Here is a 19,675-nt window from a genome sequence, read left to right as displayed (position 1 = left end):
AAATCTATTTTAATGTTGTTGCCGTTCTTAGTATATTTTGTTTCAGTTGTTCATTTCTTCTCTTGTAATATATTTATTTCCTTATTTCCTTTCCCCACTGGGTTATTTTTCCCTGTTGGAGCCCATGGGCTAATAGCATCCTGCTTTTCCAAGTATGGTTGTAACTTAGCTAATAATAATAATAATAATTGCTTTCCCTTGTGATAATCAAGTTTTCACGAATATTAACATTCACTGGGAGATCCTGGATGTTAGTTTACAGGCCGCTCATGAATCACAGAGGCAGGGGACACTGACATTGCCCTAGCAAGCAGAGCAATGCCCTAAAGACTGACCATGTATACATATGATCAGTGCTCAAGGTCCCTCTCCACCCAAGATAGGACCAAGGAGGGCCAGGCAATGGCTGCTGACGACTCGGCACATAGACCTATAGGCTCCCCCAAACACCCCATCCTTAGCTCACAAAGATGGTGAGGTTGCAGCGACCAAATGAACAAACGAGTTTAAGGGGGACTCGAACCCCAATCTGGCGATCACCAGGCAAGGACGTTACCAACAGGTCACCACAACCGGGTTATCCTTTTTAGTTTTTGTTTATGTTAACTTTTTTAACTGCTCGAGTCCGTTCGCAGTAAGACATGATAATAAAGTTATTTTTGACCGTTGCTATCGCTATGATAATTTACGTAACCGTTTTGGAACCCTTGGGCTTCTAGCAGTTTGCTTTAAAAAAAAATGGTGATGTAACTTATATAGAAGTGATAGTGATCTAAGAATTCTTCAGTGTTGTAGTGGAAATTTCAAGTGCGCTAAATCGTAATCAGCCATAATTTTGGACATCGTTGTCACAGAGACTTCAAACTTGGTTCATATTTGAGTGTATGAAAATCCAAGCCAATTCATACATAATACGGTCAAGGTCGAGCAATAAGCTGCCGCGACGGAGGTCTGCGCTCTACTGAATACCCCTCTTGTTTCATCTGTTTACCAGACGAAATTAGCTGAAATATGCATTCATCGCCATGGAGAAATAATACATGAGATGAATTTGTTTCATTGTGAAATACCAATTGAATATCACCAGCTAAAAATGGTCTATACTCCATGTCCATTAATAATGCTGAATTGCTTTTTCTCTTCTTGGGTGGCGGGACATTAGAGCAATAACGCAGCTCTCTCAGGTTGTTTAATTGTCAAAGAGGTGATTAAGCTTTGTCATAATCATTTCAATTATTCATTTTGATTACCCCCCCCCCCTCGTGTATAGTGGTGTTTGTGTTTTTGTGTAAGTATTTTTTATTTAGTATAGAAAAAATATTTTATTTCATTCTCATTGTGAGTATTCTTGGTGAAATGGCTAGCACACTGTACTAGCTCCTGTCTAGTACAGTGGTAAAGTGTTCGCCTAGCATTCGCATTGCAGCAGATCGATCCCAGCCCGAGTTTATGTCATTGTGTATTTTGTATTTAGTATGGAAAAATATTTTATTTTATTCTTCATTATCGGTATTCTTGGTGAAATGGCTATTACACTGTACTAGCTCCTGGCTAGTACAGTAGTAACGTGTTCGCCTAGCATTCGCTTGGCAGCAGATCGATCCCATCCCTGGACCTAGTCTAAGCTATTTACTGGGGAGGCCACTGATGTGGTTGGGTACCACAGTCCCCCACTGTAATACTATATTTTGATATTTGATAATGATCCTTATTGGACATTAGAAATAACAGTGAATGAAGGTTGTGTATGTAGATGTAAATACAGAGTATGCTACTATGCGCTAGTCCTTTTTTTGGGCCAAACAGAAAAAGATCCCTAGAAAAAAAATATATTTGTACTGTATGTGTGTTTAATTTTCAACTCTTTCTTACTGTTCCTTTCTAGAGAGAAAAATAACAGCCGAGGAGCCTTGAGTAGTGGATATAATGAGTTTAAAACGTGGTTGGGGTCAACAGTAAAAGGGAAAAATGTTATTTGCTGATGACTTGGCTCCTCCACTTCGGAATACAAACTCTCTCTCTCTCTCTCTCTCTCTCTCTCTCTCTCTCTCTCTCTCTCTCTCTCTCTCTCTCTCTCTCTCTCTCTCTCTCTTGAGTTAGACAAGATAATAAGAACTCGTTAAATGCTTAAACTAAATCGCTTCACCAAAGAGCAAATAGACTCCGCGGATGGATTAAAAAGTCTTTGAGAGACATTTAAAATCCTTGTAACTTCTCTCTGTTCAAGAATAAGTCAGACAAGATCACAGGAACTCTATAACTGCGTAAACTAAATTGCTCTACCAAAGGGCAAATAGTCTCCGTGGATGGACAAAATGTCTTTGAGACATCCAAAATTCTTGTAAATCTCTCTCTCTCTCTCTCTCTCTCTCTCTCTCTCTCTCTCTCTCTCTCTCTCTCTCTCTCTCTCTCTCTCTCCATTATTGTTTTGAATGTCACGAAATTTCAATTCTTTCCTCCAGCTTTTAACCAAATGCGAACATGTTTTGTAAACCATCTTTTGTGAATTATTCATTCCATTTTCATAATGAATCAGAGCTGTTTTGAGTGCGAGGGGCAATGACTTATTATTTTGTTGATGAGAACCTGGAGAGGATTTTTTCTCTCTCTCTTCACTTCAACTTCAGCGGTAATGATCAGTGTAAATTAATCTGGTCTGACCCCTTCATATTTTCTCGTTTTTCGCCATGAATATTAAATGATATTATGCATCGGAAATTCTGATGGTTAAAACTTACCAAGTTTTTTTTTTATCCCGAAAGACCTCTTATGTTGGAACTTTTTTTTATTAATAAGAAATGTTATATATATTTTTTCCCAGGTTATAAGTACTTTCCTTTCGTTCAGGAACTTGAATCATCAGGAATATTATCATATTTCATATTTGTGAGAATGATGATGCAGATTTTTTTTTCAGCAGTTGCATGTATAGTGGATTTATGATTATATATATATATATATATATATATATATATATAATTTTGTGATTTTAAGTGTTTTCAGTACTAAAACATTTCTCATTTCAGGGGATTACTTCGAATAAAATAAAACGAAGTGATAGCTATCTCATTCATAATTTATTTGACGAGTCATTGATGACGCCCCCCCCTTCCCCCCTCCGCTTTGCTTTCATATCCTTCCTCTTCCATTTTTAACCATTTATGCATATCTAAAAAGCTTCAAGACTTTAGCTTCGATTTGCACCTTCCTAAGAAGATTTGGCCTAACCCTTTCAGACATTCTCGCCTATAGTTTCTATAGATATTCCAAGTCTCCTCTGAATCTCTTCCACACATCCTGCTACACTGTTAAAAAACTCAATTTTAATCGGAAATTCTTCGTAAAATTTCTGTATTTCAGTAAAATACAGACGACCGTAATTTTACCTTACTTTGTTATTATCTTTTACGGGTTGGTGGCCATGATATCACTTCTTTACGTCAATATATCCGTGTTTAAAACGGTAAATGCCTGGCAACATTTATTCCAGGATTTTTACCGTTTTTACGGCAAATTTTTAAGTGTACCCTTTTACCGTTTTTTACGACAAATCTTTAAATGTACCTTTGCTGTTTAATTTTTCCTGACTCCTCTATCTCCCCACATCATCAGTCCTTCTTTATATGGAGTCCAAAACGCCTACATGAATCTACCACTTCCAATCTCTAACCATTCACATTAACATCCATTACTAAAGTCCCTCTCTTTCCATTTAACTTCATAACTTTACTCTCGACCGCATTTAAGTGAGACTTCCCCCTCTTGTTAACACTTTCCAGCTCTTTCACTTATGGTCGAAATAGTGATGTTAGAAAAGAGACTGGAAAACGACTTTACCTGTGCAAAATAGATCGAGAGGAAAGGTAGGAGTAGGGTTTGGGTCAGATGAATTTTAATGAAAATAATAATTTTAATATAATGATAATGATAATTGAAGACGATTCATAATGTTTTAATTTGATAAGAGCAATGGAGGAAAAACCCGTCATTGGTGCTTTTGCAGCTATTTTCTATGCTCAGCACACACATACACATACACACACACACACACACACACATATATATATATATATATATATATATATATATATATATATATATATATATATATATATATTTATATGTGTATATATATTATATATATATATATATAAATATGGATATATAATATATATATATATATATAATATATATATATATATATATATATATATATATATATATAGATAGATAGATATAGATATATATATATATATATATATATATATATATATATATATATATATATATATATATATATATATATATATATACACATACATATACATACATATATATATATATATATATATATATATATACATACATATATATATATATATATGTATATATATATATATATATATATATATATATATATATATATATATATATATATATAAATTAACCATGTATATGTATGTGGGTGCAAATTATTTTCCTAGAGACAAACTATTTCGTAAAACTAATTTTGCTGTTATTTATTGTTTGGTTTTTATAAGCAGTATTTGATGTTTAGTTTATTGTGCATGTGCCATTTTGTTACAATAATATTCAAGCCTCATACAGAAAAACATTCTGTTCAGGATTTAGATGGGAAATATCTTATTCACTTATCCTATAGCTTTTAGAATTATTTAATTTTCTGGATTAATACATTAATAACTTCAGTCTAATCTTTATGTCGTATTTTGATTTTTTCATAACCCACTATGTCAAACAAGTTTTAGAAATAATTCATTTTTTTCATTAACTTTGACGAAGTTTTGATTACTGTCTTCGAAAGCTTTTTACCCAACATTTTTTTTTCCTTTTCTTTCTTTCATTCTCCGAGAGTTCCCGTCCACATCGAGAAATTCTTATTTTTTGACAACATCGGATAATAAGTTTACTATTATGTATTTTTTATGGCTGGTACCTATCATCCGAAAGTTAAAGGTGTCTGGTTTCAGTTCCATTTTCATCAGAATAGATACTCACCAGAACGTCAGTCGGACAACCCCAACCCCCCTGTGGTGTCTAACCACAGTAGTGGCCTCCCTAGTAAACAGCTTAAACTCACGGTCCTGGGCTGGGATCGATCTGCTACCATGTGAATGCTAGGCAAGCACTTTACCAGTGCTGTACTAGCCAGAGTATCATTATAGGGTTTAAATGTTGTGAAAAAAATATATTTACAAATCCATCTACTCCCCAGTAAACAGCTTAAACTCACGGTCCTCGGGCTGGGATCGATCTGCTGCCATGCGAATGCCAGGCAAGCACTTTACCAGTGCTGTTCTAGACAGAGTTTCTTTGTCAGCTTTTAAAGATTGTGAAAAAATGTTCATAAATGCATTCTCTCTGAGACACTCGTACCCAAAATGCGTGAGTTTTTATGAATGAACTGGTAGATCTTGAAATGTTTTTTTTTTTTCTGTAAATGAATCCCAGATCTGGATTTTTTTTTTTTTTTTTTTTTTTTTTTTTTTTTTTTTTTGATGAATTCGTTTTCCACAACTGTGTCTGATATCATCGGGAGATCAGAGAAACTCCACCGAGGTCCTTGTTCTAATCGCTTGAGAACCATCTCCTCCCCCAGTTTTTTAAGATAATCTGATGATCTCGCCGAATCAGCAATTTCCAGAATTTATCAAGATTTTCGTCGCTCGTCGTGACACGCTCTTCCTCTCCATATTATCTGTCTTGATTCTTCGGCGTCTTCTATCACATTTGAGGTTTTGTCTTAACATTTGTGGTTTCTCTGTCGGCCAGGCATCATGATCGGTAAAGTTATATAGTGACGTAATGAATATTTGAATTTGTGAAAGTTAAATAGAAAATTAAAAAAACATTTACTTATAATTACATACTATTCAAATATTTGAAATAATAAATTGATTTAAAACTAGGGGGCCACTCAGTAGAGCGCAGACCTCCGTCGCGGGAGCTTATTTCTCGACCTTTTGCTTGACCTTGACCATTCTTTGACCTTAACATGTACAGTATTAATTGGCGTGGATTTTCATACACTTGTATGAACCCAGTTTGAAGTCTCTGTGACAACGATGTCCAAAGTTATGGCTGATTACGTGAATTAGACATTTTGTATGACCTTGACCTTGACATTCTAAAATTTAATAATTTCCAGCTTTTTCATAACAGTTAATCCCTGCAAGTTTCATTACTCTACGATTAAAATTGTGGCCAGGAAGCTGTTCACACACAAACAAGGGGTAAAACATAACCTATTGCCAACTTCGTTGGCGGAGGTAAAAAAATAAATTTAAATAATTCAAAATTCCTTTTGGGTACTGTACCACTTAGCGAACCAAATGTTGGCTCTTTGTAGATGGTAAAATTTTTTGTATTTTTTATATTTTTTCTTCGAATCCCCAATACACTGCTTTGTTGCTTGTTTTCTCTTGATAATTCTTGTACTTTTATTTTTAATTTAATTATTAATATATCTCTCACGTGAGCTCCATGGAAGCTCATATTTTTTATGATGGAAAGGATTATATTATTATTATTATTAATATTATTATTACAAGCTCAGCTACAACCCTAGTTTGAAAAGCAAGATGCTATAAGGCCAAGGGCTCCAACAGGGAAAAATAGCCCAGTGAGGAAAGGAAATCAGGAAATAAAAAAAAACTACAAAAAAGTAATACACAATCAAAATAAAGTATTTTAAGAACAGTGACATCATTAAATTAGATCTATCATATATAAACTATAAAAACTTCAAAAAACAAAAGCGGAAGAGAAATAAGATAAAACAGAGTTTCCGAGTAATAATAGTAATGACAATGAATAAATGGAGCTGAAAAGATTAGGTAATATAGTCAGAGAATTACATATGCTTATTATTTGAAATTTATTTTAATTTATTAGAATAATTAGTTCCGTATTTTTAAATTTCAAATATTCATGGACTTCTTAATCTTATTCTTTAATCGTCTTCCCCTTTCTGCGTTATATCTTGGATTAGTTATTCTTTTACATCTTGTTTTATTAATTAATCTTCGTCATATTTTCTTCCTTTATATTGTTACTTCCATTATTCACTTGATAATCTCGAATTTTATTCAATCATATTTTCCCTTCTTTTATTCATTGATAGTTTTATAGTATTTACTAACAATTTTCCTTCCTTTACCTATTATTATTATTATTATTATTATTATTATTACAAGCTAGGCTATAACCCTAGTTGGGAAAGCAAGATGGTATAAGCCCAAGGGCCCCAACGGGGAAAAATAGTCCAGTGAGGAAAGGAAATAAGAAAATAAACTACAAGATAAGAATAAACAATCAAAATAAAATATTTCAAGAACAGTAACAACATTTAATTAGATCCTTCACACATACTATAAAAAACTTCAAATAAAAGAGGAAGTTGAATAAGATAAAATAGTATACCCAAGTGTACCCTCAAGCTAGGAAACTCTACCCCAAGAGAGTGGAAGACCATGGTATACATGTAGCGCCTCTGCCAGTTCTGTAGACACATCGTCTGCCTTGGTCACGAGTCTCCTCCATCTACTGTAACCATTCTTCCTAACTCAAGTTACGTTTAATTTCTTCTCCTTAATCTTGTTTCATCTAATGCATTTAGTGATTGCTATAACTGCTGAAGTCTGTTACTAATCTGAATCATACAAACTTTCAACTGGGCTCCACATGGCACTAGAAGAGTTGGAAGGTCCAGACCTACATGGCTGAGGACTATGGAGCGTGAATTAGATGATGATGAATGGAGAAGTATTGATTTAAATGTTCAAGATAGAGACTACTGGTAAAATCTAACAGAGGCCCTTTGCGTCAATAGGCGTAGAAGATATATATATATATATATATATATATATATATATATATATATATATATATATATATATATATATATATATATATATATATATATATATATATATATATTTTTCCGGTCACGGTGATCGGCATTGCCAGACATATGACTACTCGGTCTCTCCCCATCCCTCGAGTAAGGGGAAGAGGGAATAGTCATACCCTCGGGGAAGAGGGAGTATTCTTACCCTCGGGGAGGAGGGAGTATTCTTACCCTCGGGGAGGAGGGAGTATTCTTACCCTGATGAGAGGGGTATCCCCGAAAGGTACACTTGGAAACCACAACTGCCGTGTTGTAGTTAGGAAATGAGGAGGGGGTGGGAAGGGTCGAATCTGTGTGCATATCTACCTAAGTAATTAGATGTCCTTTTTGACGGGTCACGTACACTTGTCTTCGTTAGCGTACCTACTCTATTCTTCGATGAGTATTTATTCTAGCTCGGGATTCAAGTCTGACGGTGTAATCTTAGGATGCTATTAACGTTATGAAATGGTAATTTTGTTTTAATATTGATTTTGTTTTTTTTTTATCATGAAATTTTTCAAGAATTAAATAAAACTATCAAAAGGGAGATTGATGTAATCTTTCATTTTTTTCATTCTTTTTTTAATAGTTACTTATATGGACACAGAAATTACCTTCAGTGAGACTCCTCGTAAATTACATTGTTGCTTACAATTATATGTTATTTAACAGTGTCACTTTCAGCACTAAAAACTATGACTATTTGAACTACTATTGACATTGTCTTGGATTTTACTATTGACATTTTCTTGAATTTTGTCAGTCACCTCTCTTGCAGTGTTGCCAGATACGGTGATTTATCCCTAGATTTGGTGATTTTGGGTGTCTATGTGAATATTCTGTACAAATTTCTACGGAGAAAAGTCAAAGATGATTAAATTTATACATTGTTGCAATTAGTTTAACTGCATATGTATGAAGTATAGTGCGTAATTAATATATTTGCAGAAATGGGGATTTTTGGGTTGTTTTGGGGATTTTTAGACCAACCTATCTGGCAACTCTGCTCACTTACCGGCAGCCGTCTATGCTTATGGCAGAAGAAAGTCTTTTTGTGAATATGAGAATCTATTTTGTGTTATTTTGAACAAATATCTGTAATTTAATACTTGGTAAGTTATGGTTCATTGTTTAGGCTGCTTTATTTGATATAAAAGAAAGTATTACTTATGAGTAAAGTGTAAGAAATAAGGCGTTGTACATGTTTTAGTAGCTAAGGGCTAATGGAACTTTATACGTAATCTAAGCCCATGAAACAACTTGTATACTGGGTGCTATTTCTGCTAGTCTTGATGAAAGGCTACTCTATGCTAGCCTCGAGGATAGGCTACTTTATGCTAGCCGCGAGGATAGGGTACTTTATTCTAGCCTTGAGGATTAAGCCAAATTTTAAATGATTTTATGCTAGGCCAGAAGATGAAGTATGCCTTTGAAGACGGACTATGCCTTTGAAGTATAAGTAAGGCCATCGTGTGTAGGTTCATATTTGGTGAAGATTACGCTTGGGAAAATGGTATAAACATTAATTTATATTCTTAAATATTAATTGTGTATTTATTACAACTGCTTTACATAGTGGTTTTTAAATTTGACCATTGTTGGGTAACACTCATTTTGGAATACCTAACCTCACCTATAACAGTTATGGGCAACAGGATTTTTTTCGGGATCACTAAGCAAGATATATTTTTTCCTTAAGTAAATTAACCAATTGATGAAAAGGAACCACACCATTAATTTTGTTGTGAAGGTTTCCTATTTATAAATTTGTCACTTTGTATTTTCACTAGCAAGATTTTATAATACTTGTTAAAGAAACTTTTGTTATAACTCCTTTCCTTAAACTACCATATCCTTAACCTTGCTCTACCATTAACGTACTAAAGCTTCGCCTAATTGTGTGTAACCAAGTGTGAAAATGGGAAATGTTGTGGTGGGAGTAAGCAAAAACTATGGTGATACAATAATGCATCATAACCTAACCTTACCTAGGCAAAGGTTGAAAGTCAGTGAAACACTGAAATGCATCTTAGCCTAACCTAACCATTATACCCTGACTTTATCCTCAATGTAACTTGACCCATATGGTGGCATGCCCTGCCTAGCACAAATTAACCTTCTAAAAAGTACATAATTATTTACAGATTCAGCCTAACCTCCCTAAGCTTAATATAAGGTGCCACATCAGTTTTGAAAACCAACCAATTCCCTGGAATCCATTAAACGTAAAAATGCTTTACGGTGCTAATTACAATGATATAGCCTATTTTGTCTCTTAAGTCTCAAGCCACATTTTCCAATAGTTAAATTATAATGTATTTCATTGCAAAGTTTTGTCGGCTATAGTAAAACCTTTAACCCGAATCTTAGTCTAACTGCCAAATGATATCTGTAGCTCCTACCTGTCAGACAATATTTTTAGGCCTTCTGTTTTTTTTTTTTTTTTTTTTTTTAGGTCACTTTCACACCAAAGTGTGGTATGACGCATGCTATGTGCCACTTTGGAGTGAAAGTGCCTTTAAGGAAGTGGGGGGTTCTATAGGAGAGTTGTGTGGTGTATTCTTTAAACTTCAGAACCAAGGCAATAAGTAGTGGTTTGGGCTTAAGCATAGGTACCAAGGGCCATCTAAAAAAAACACGTCTACTGGGACACTATTGTTTCACAACATTTTGACTCTTTTAGGGAGGGTTTTCTTCCTTGGAATTCAGTATGTTTTGCTGGCATTGTGTGTTAGCTCTTTGAATTTTTGTTTAGTTATGGATTTTCATAATTTACATTTTGTGTTAGGTCTTTGAAATTGGGTTTGATTATGAAGGGATTTTCATAATTTACATTTTCTTATTTACTTAGTCAACAGGGTACATTTTGTGGCCTGGTAAATAAGAACAAAGGTTACTAATAATGACTTGGGGTATTTGTTTATCATCACTGCTCATAAATTCAAATTCTCATAACATTATCCTTAGACAAAACTCAGTTCAGTTGGAGCATTTACCATGATAATTAAAAAGGTTGAATTGGAAAAGCATCCATTCGGTTGAGTGCTTGCCTTAAAGTGCTTGCTGCCTGTGTATTTTTATATCATTTGGAGGAGTTGGTGTTTATAGAACCACAACCAGTGTGTGCCATATGGTCATTTTGTCTGTAGCCAGGTCTTGTAACTATCTTGGGGAAATCAAATAAACATTGTTTTTAAATATAAAACTTACCCGCTGGTTATATAATAGCCTAAGTCCCCGACGCCTCGGCAGAAAATTCAAAATCTCTTGCGCAGCTTAGCGCATATAAGCCAGGTGTACCCCAGCGCCCTCGCGGTACCCCCAGGTAGAATTATGCTCAACCAATTCAGATTTTCTCTGCCGCCATAGCTGGCTGAACTATTGGAAATTCTCTCTTGTTTTCTTACTCTGTTTGGACGTTATTTGGTGATGTATTAACGTTTTTGAGTTTTGGCTTTCGCATATTTGTTTTGTTGATCACGTATTTTAACTTAAAAGGTAGGGTTGGAAGGTTTTTCAACCTATTTTAAACCTCACGAAATCATAAGGGCGAAATGTAAACATTTCGTCCATGGATGACGTCACAGCCTCTTCCGTAGGCTAAAAGTCTGTCTTGCCTTTTAAGAATATAAGTGATTTTGCTTTTGGTGTTTTAAGTTATAAATTAATTTAAAGGATTTATTTTGAGAAAATTTTATCCTTTTAATTTTTTTTCTTTAGATAATCTTTGATCTGTTTGCAAAGATTAACTACCGTTCAGTTTATTTTTGTTACGGTAATCAGTATCGTTATGATGTTACATATACAGTATTGTAGCGATTTTATGAATAGTACTTTCTTTTGCTTCTCAAGTTTTTTATTGTACTTTATCAAAGGAACATTTTATTTTGCAATTAATTGGTCCTTTCATTATTTTTCCTTGTCAGAGATTAAAGGAAGTTACACTTCAGTTTATGTTATACGATGCAGTATTCTTTACATTCGTCGTAGCGCACGATTCTACAGTATGTATCGTTGTTGATTTGGTGGTTTTCAGAATACTAAATTGTTTGCATTTTATTTGTAGATGTTCCAATGATGCGAGTGATGATTCATCTTTTATTGGAACCCCTTAATTTAAGGGTTTATTTTAATGTATAAATATTATATCTATTAAGGTAATTTTTGATATTTAATATTTTGTTACTTTTATATGGGTTGCTTTCCCATTCAAACAATTGTCCAGTGACAGAATTATAAGTCTCTCCCTACGGAGTTCATTTCCTTTGAGAGAGTGTATACTTTGTCTTTCGGGTAATTATGTAACTATCTTTGTGCCAAAGAGTAAAGTGCAAATTTTTTAATGATAAATTGTCCAGTGAATTTTATTCAGTGGAGAGTGCTTCTATTCGTACCTGTCGTTATCCTAGCCTTAGACCTCTATCGAGCTCCCGAACCCATGGGAGAGGTTATGTCAAACGTCGAAAGGAATCGAGAGGGTAACCAGGCGTTACAGTCTTTTAGACCCGAACTGAAGTCCTCTCGAGTGTTTTCTGTCGACCACCAGAACGCTCACCCTCGCTATAGATAAAGCGAGGTGTTAGTGTTTTCAAAGGCGCTAAGCTGAAAACAAAATTAGATTCGTTCTGCGTGTATTACGTTTCATGCGGTGCAGACGCAGTGCCGCCACCCCACCTGTTGGGTGTCGTCTCTCGACAGTGGCTAGCGCTATGGATTTGCAGTCTTTTCTGCCTGCCGTTAACAGTGCGGTTGGGTGTCTCGATTCCGGTCTTTGACACGGAAGCACAGGCGTCGTGTCTTTAACGGTGAGATCTCGTTGTCGTACAGGCGGCCTACCTACCGCAATGTTCAATGGTGGGGGAAAGTGGATGCTTTACTTCGAATGCTCGACGCAAACCGACGGATCATAGCACCTAGTATTAGTCTATACAGACGCACCGACGTTCGCCAGTCAGCAGAGCCGGCGAAGCGTCATCGGAACGGTGCGGCAACGGAAACGGAACGTCGGCGGAATGGAGCGAAGCGCCACTTCAGTGTGGATGCTTCAGCGTCAGTATGGACGCTTCAGCGTCAGTGTGGATGCTCCTGCGTCAGTGTAGACGCTTTCAGTGTCAGTATGGACACTTCAGCGTCAGTATGGACGCTTCAGCACCAGTGTGGACGCTTCAGCGTCAGTGTGGACGCTTCAGCGCTAGTGTGGGCGCTTCAGCGCTAGTGTGGGCACTTCAGCATCAGTGTGGACGCTTCAGCGTCAGTGTGGACGCTTCAGCGTCAGTGTGGACGCTTCAGCGTCAGTGTGGACGCTTCAGCGCTAGTGTGGGCGCTTCAGCGCTAGTGTGGGCGCTTCAGCATCAGTGTGGACGCTTCAGCATCAGTGTGGACGCTTCAGCGTCGGGGTGGTCGCTTCACTACCTATGGCTATAGACTTTGATGTCTACCTGACCATGAACGTCTAGTGTTCAGTTATTGTTGCTCCAGGCGCTATATTAAGAAATAAATCTTAACTAGAAAGATTTTATATTCTCGGTCCAAGGCCTGCTGGGCTAACTCTTGGGTGTGAGAACTAGAATTAAGCCTCTTAGTATTGAGGTCCGAATTCAGAATCATAAGGAGTGGTTTCCTAAGAATCATGACTTCTCTTCCTAGGATAGAGATGGCTAAAGGAAGGGAATAACTTTCAGAAACTCATGAGAATTTTTCTAAAGAGTTTCCCTCATTTATTTATATTACAAGCCAGCTCCAACCCTATTTGGGAAAGCAAGATGCTTTAACCCAAAGGGCTCCTTTAGGGAACGATGGCCTAGTAAATTAATGGTAAAATAAAGTCATGAATTAACATTAAATCATTCTCAGGAAAATAACGAAGCTTCCTGTAGAAATTATACAGCGCTTGCAGCTGCTACAACAGAAAGGGCACTAAGGCCTTTATAAGAATAGAACGTTAAAGTATATCTCCCACCACGGGCAGATCTTTTATGATTTAATGTTTTATGTTTTTAAACCACTCTTGTTAGTGACTCGTAAACATAGCACAGTGCTCTGGAGGAGGTGTTTGTTCGTTTTCACCTTGCCCCTAGTCCTATATCTCTAACTTACGTTCCAGCCCTTGGGAGAAGGAAGGTCGGTAGGCTGAGGTTCTTCGCAGACCTTGTGCATTAAACGTCTGTTCCGCCAAGCAATATTGTTGATGCAGTCCAAGACGGTCTCTCTCCACTTTGGAATGATGAGGTAATGCTCTTTTCTTCGCCTATGTTTGGCGAGCTATGACATCACAACCATGTGACATAGTTTCTTGAAAAGAGCGGAGTTGGGAGGTCTTGAAGCGATCAGATCGTCATCGTTATGGTATCATGGATCTTGTAACTGTTTTCTGTATATTAGAATGCAGTTTCCTGACGAGAATAACATTCTACGTTTTCCCTGTCTACCAGACTAGGTAGTTACTCGTCATGTATGCACGCGAACAGGTTGTGATGCGTGAACAGGAAGCAATCGAGTGTGTTTTTTTTCTTCCGCGAGAGAAGCGGAAGTCAGACAAGTCACATACAATCCTAGCTCTTCCTCTGGATTCTGACTCACTTTCAGGGAGGAAGGACTTTGTCCTCATCGAAGGACGCATAACCTAGAATTGGTAGTCACCAATCGATTTGTCCAAGACCTTTCAGGAGTCGTATGTTTTTCTATTAACTTATCCTGCAGTATCTAACGTTCGCCAGAAGTCTTTTCTTTTCGGAAGAAGGCGACGTGTCAGCACCTGACTCGTGTAAGACACATAGTTCTTTGGGGGAAAAGGTGCTCAGTTTGCTTCTGTTCACACTTCTTCTCCTTCCCCAGTTTGGAGAAAGGTCTATTACTTTCTTCTGAGGTCTAGCGACTACTGTTGACGGTATCTCACAGCATTGGAGACGTTCAGTTCGCGCACAAGGCGCGCTTGAAATGTCATAGGGACTCTCCCAGGTCGCTCTCAGGACTGCGGTTGATGCTCTCTCCCGGCCTTCGCCCACGCTTGAGTTGGCGCACTTGCTACCCCGCGAGTGTAGATTTGGTCTGAGCTAAAAGAGGTCTTTTTCATCTGTGTTTAGCATTTACGATTCTAGGGGGGGAGAAAATTTTCTCCTAAAGAGTCTAAGGACTACCATAGATCAAAGAAATGGTTTTCCGATTAGTGTCAGAAGGCATAGTTCTCCTATGCTTAGTAACGCTTCCTTGCAGAAATATGCTTGTGTTACGAGAACCGTTAGAGCGGGTGCTTGTAGCGGTCTTGTCTCTCTCTTACGGCAGACATCGTGCAGACACAGACGCAAGTTCTGGTCTCTCCCTCACGCAGTCCCAGACGCAGACACCAGTCTGGTCGTATGTTGGCCGCTAACAGTCAAAGTTGATCTTTTCCAAAGGTTGTCCCTTTTTCGCGGTCTGCGGGACGCGTGACTATCACCCATGCGTACGCATCCTACACGTGGACAACTCTCGGCTTTCAGTTCCGTCTTTCCGTCAATGACCGGACGCGATGCTGTCGCCTCCACGCTGCACGCTGTAGATTTACAACAAGCCGGGCACACACACAGTGCTGTACCCACATGACACCTTACATAAATGCAACCACATGCGACATTATGGTCGCATGCTAGACGCATACAGTCAAGTCTTGTTCTCACAGCAGTTTAACCAGATTATTGTCTCTCCTTCGCGTCTCTCTGGCCTCGCAGCTAACGCTCCCTCTTGTCAAGCTTTGGCTTTAAGTTTGTTGAACACTTTCTGATTCCACATGAATCAGGTCTTAACCTCACAGCATGAGGTTCACGTGGTTGACGCTTCTTTTCAACGCCTAGCTTTAATATCGGTTTCTTGCGACCGATATGGACGAGTTTTGGGAGGCGGTTCTAGATCTCGATTCTCTCTCACGACATGTTGAGTGTAGGCGGCATACTGGAACCGTTCTGGACTCATGCTGGGACCATGCTGGGTGCATGCCGGAAGCATGTCTTTAGTCCTTTTTCCCGTGTCAGGATCACGAACGTTTTATGTTAAACCATCAAGCTTTAGGTCTAGCTGCCTCCAGTATTTCGGAAAACCCCTAAGATCTAGAGGGTTGTTCGAAGGAGACAGCTGAGGCTTTCGCTTGTACAAAGGACTTTTGCTTCAAGGTTTTCCAACCCAATTAGAGTGCTTTATGGAGTGGTGTAGAGCTAGAGCCAGCTCTTCATTAGGTAACTCTAACACAAGTGGCCTATTTTTTCTTAGACCTTAGAAGAAAACACATTTTCTTCCCTCCTCGACCATCAAAGGGTACAGGAGTATGCGGGCATCTGTCTTCAGACGCAGAAGATTGGATCTATCAAATAGAGACTTTATAGATCATCTCAGATCGTTTGAGAGGACTTGAAGGCATCAGCAAGATGCTCCAGCCTGAAATTCAGGGTTCGTTTCTGGAGCTTTGCGGTAGTGACAGATCTGACCCTTTACACTTGGTTTCTTTTTTAAAGCCTAACTTTGGAGACTTTCTGAGTAAGTCTACCATAGTTGAGAGTCATTGAAGTTCACTCTTTTAGCAAGAACATGGACTTCACATTGGTTAAGCCATAGGTACCTTGCAACCTGGATTCTTTGTTATTAATAAACATCTTTCTCATCCATAGCCTAAATTTTTCGGGATCACTGTTCTCTCGAATTTGGTTTGTGATGGGCTGAGAAGAGTTTTTTGCCCGATTAAAACGATGAAGTTTTATTGGAACAAAAACAAAGAAGTTATGAGTCTTTTCATATCTCTTAGGTGCATGGTCAAGAAGCCTGCGCTATCCATGTCTAAACATTGTCATCTCGTATAGACTTTGATTACAAAGGTTCTTCCACACGGTTGGGTGACAGATCATAAGACGTTGGAAGAGTTAAGACTCACGAAGCTGTAGAAACTTCTGTAATTTTTAAACTAAACTGTTCTCTGCAAGCATCACGTATACAGTCTTGTGAAGGGGTAATCCTGTATTCGTCTTGCTTTACTTTTACCGTGTCCAGTCTCTATGAAGACGTCTACGGTTTGGGATCACTTGCAACGAGTGCAGTAGTAGGTGAAACATTCTCCACTACATTTCCCTAAATTCTTAGTACCCCTGTTCTTCTCTTGGAACTGTTATATATATTTTTATGATTGTACGTGAAGATTGGTCGGCAATCTTCAGCAATCTTTGTCCTAGTCAGGTGGTCATTTTGTTCCTAGAGAGCGCCCGGAACAAGGGTATTAGTTCAGGTCCTGTCATGTTATAGGTGGTTGTACCGTTTGACAGCTCCTAGAGATCATCAGCCCCGAGTGGATCACTGGATCTCCTAAGGATAGCAGACAAAATGAGGCAGAGCATTGCTGTCGGCTTCCTTATCAGGTTAGAACCACTTAAGTTGTTTATGTAACTCTTAAGTGAATTTCCAATTATGCAGCTGTCACTGACCCACCACCAATGGGTGTCAATCAGCTATTATATAACCAGCGGGTAAGTTTTATATTTAAAAATGATATTTTCATAATAAAATAAATTTTTGAATATACTTACCCGCTGGTTATATAAGATTTAGACTCACCCTCCTCCCCTCTAGAGACCATGGGGCATGGAAAATCTGAATTGGTTGAGCATAGTTCTACCTGGGGTACACCTGGCTTATATGCGCTAAGCTGCGCAAGAGATTTTGAATTTTCTGCCGAGGCGTCGGGGACTTAGGCTATTATATAACCAGCGGGTAAGTATATTCAAAAATTTATTTTATTATGAAAATATCATTTTGCTACTCTTGTCTCTTCTGACATCATTATAGCCTACTTGTGGAAAACCTGACATCTGCAAGTGAGACAGATTGTGTATGATCTCCTTTTGTAACTTCCCTGACTTATGGATGTGGTTGTTAAACAGGCAATGTTGACTTTCTCTTTCCTGTTTGCTCATGGTGGGCCAGACTTGCGCTCTCTATACATTCTTAGTATTTCCATGGATGCAGTACCTATTCTATGATATCCAGAGTCTCCCAAGAATTCAGAGTTGTGAAAGTTTCTTCTTGCAGGTGGACTGTCTATTTGGAGGTACAGTTATAGCTTCAGTTAATTGCCCCCCCTCTGCTGCCGTGGTACTTGGTCTGTCAGAAGTTCTTTTGGCTACTGTTGCTCACTTATTGCAATGATTAGCAAAGCTCCTTCTCCACTTTCTCACCCTCTTTTACTTTCTTTTTCATAGGAGACACAGCAGCAAAACAGAAATCTTCTCCCTGAAGAGAATGCTAGATTCTGGTAGATGCTGTTCTCCTTTTAAGGGAGGCAGTAAGCTTTGCCCTTGTTTGTGGGATTTGTGCATCAGCTTTAGGACTGGTGAGTCTCATTATTGGCTTGCTAATTACCTATCATCAGCCTGAAAATTTTGGGAGAGGATGTTTGCCCTGATTTTCTCATACTTCTGAAAATACTATTTGGCCCTTTCATGTCCATATAAATTTTTTGGAACTGATGTCATTGTTCCAGGGATGCTCTTGCACCTTCACATGTTTGGTAGAGATTCTAACATAATGGACTGTTACTCATCATTGTATTTACAGTATAAGCATTGCGTAAGGTAGCCAGCTCCCTGTGTCTAACACCAATCAAACATAGCTGCTCTGTTGCCCCTAAATGTTATTGCAGTAAAACATGGTATTCTCTGTTCTTTTAGATACTGTTCTTAATAGTTACCTATGTACAGAAGCAATCCCAATGTCGCTTGCCACTTTATTGCCCTGCATTGTTGCAGTAACATGTATTCATTGCTGGTACCAGTCTTGGTTTACCGGGAGATACATTAGCTACACGGTGCTTGGTATACTGGTGACGGGGTGCACAGTATTAAACCCAGCGTTGTCCTAGTTCCGTCAATGCACCATGGATTACGTAGGGCCAAGTCTTTGCAGCATTCCTGTGATCCCTAGCTGCAATTTTTTATATAATTTTATTTTACCTGTTCTTGCTTGATTTCTTCCATATTACTGTCCACTTCCTTCTAACCTTTACTGATCATGTAACTCTAGGATTTTACCCTAGATACATTGGATGCTGGCTAACTTCAAATCCCTCAGTGCCAGGCTATTTAGCTCAAATCCATAAATCCGATATAACCTATTTTTGTTGGCATTGTTATTGGAACTGTTAACCTGTGCTCATCTCTGTTTCTGGAAAACATTTTTAATCACAATGACAGTGATCAACCCTCGGCAATGGCAGTGATCCATTAAGTGGACCTTGGGGCTTGCCTTTGAGATAGAGCCTCTGTCCTCTCTGCCTCTTTCCCACTTGCTCATGAGGTGCTAAATAATTATCAGCCTCCAGCTGCTTTATTCACACTATGGATGAACAGTATCACTTCCATCTGTTATTTCCTGGTGAGAGCTTTGTGACCCTCAGACTGGGTCTTCTGTGAACTCTGTGACCTGCTCTTTGCTCTTTTCAAATAGTAACATTAATGGGGCTAAAGGGCGCTCTTGATGCATCACGTTTTCCATTATGCAGTGTCCTAAAAGACATCCTTATATTGTAAAGTCAATGCTTCTAAGCCCATGGGGTTTGTCTACACTGAAGATAGAATTTCAGAGGTCTTCCTCTAAACAGGACCAAAGTCTTTACATATCTTTAAACTAACTTTCTGGGTTACATTCAAGAAACTGTGTATGGGAGGAAGGAGGTAGGGAATCATCCTGCTTTTGCAAGTAGGGAGATACCCTTCAATTCACTGGGCAATGTAATGGCAACTTGGGGCAGAC

General features: G+C 38.0%; 2 long non-coding RNA genes across 3 annotated transcripts in view; both read left to right on the top strand.

Moving 5' to 3' along the window:
* The window catches only part of LOC137638322 (uncharacterized), an 838,879-nt gene that overhangs the window by 131,297 nt on the left and 687,907 nt on the right, over nt 1-19,675 (top strand). The window lies entirely within an intron of this gene.
* The window catches only part of LOC137638324 (uncharacterized), a 37,763-nt gene continuing 27,022 nt past the window's right edge, over nt 8,935-19,675 (top strand). Inside the window, exon 1 of the long non-coding RNA XR_011044054.1 lies at nt 8,935-9,024. This is a non-coding gene — a long non-coding RNA (uncharacterized lncRNA). The remainder of the gene's footprint in view (nt 9,025-19,675) is intronic.

This window comes from Palaemon carinicauda, chromosome 3 (assembly GCF_036898095.1).
Source record: "Palaemon carinicauda isolate YSFRI2023 chromosome 3, ASM3689809v2, whole genome shotgun sequence".
NCBI classification, from domain to species: Eukaryota; Metazoa; Arthropoda; class Malacostraca; order Decapoda; family Palaemonidae; genus Palaemon; species Palaemon carinicauda.
The sequence above is the reverse complement of the archived record's forward strand: the minus strand, read 5'-3'. Positions and strand labels throughout refer to the sequence as shown.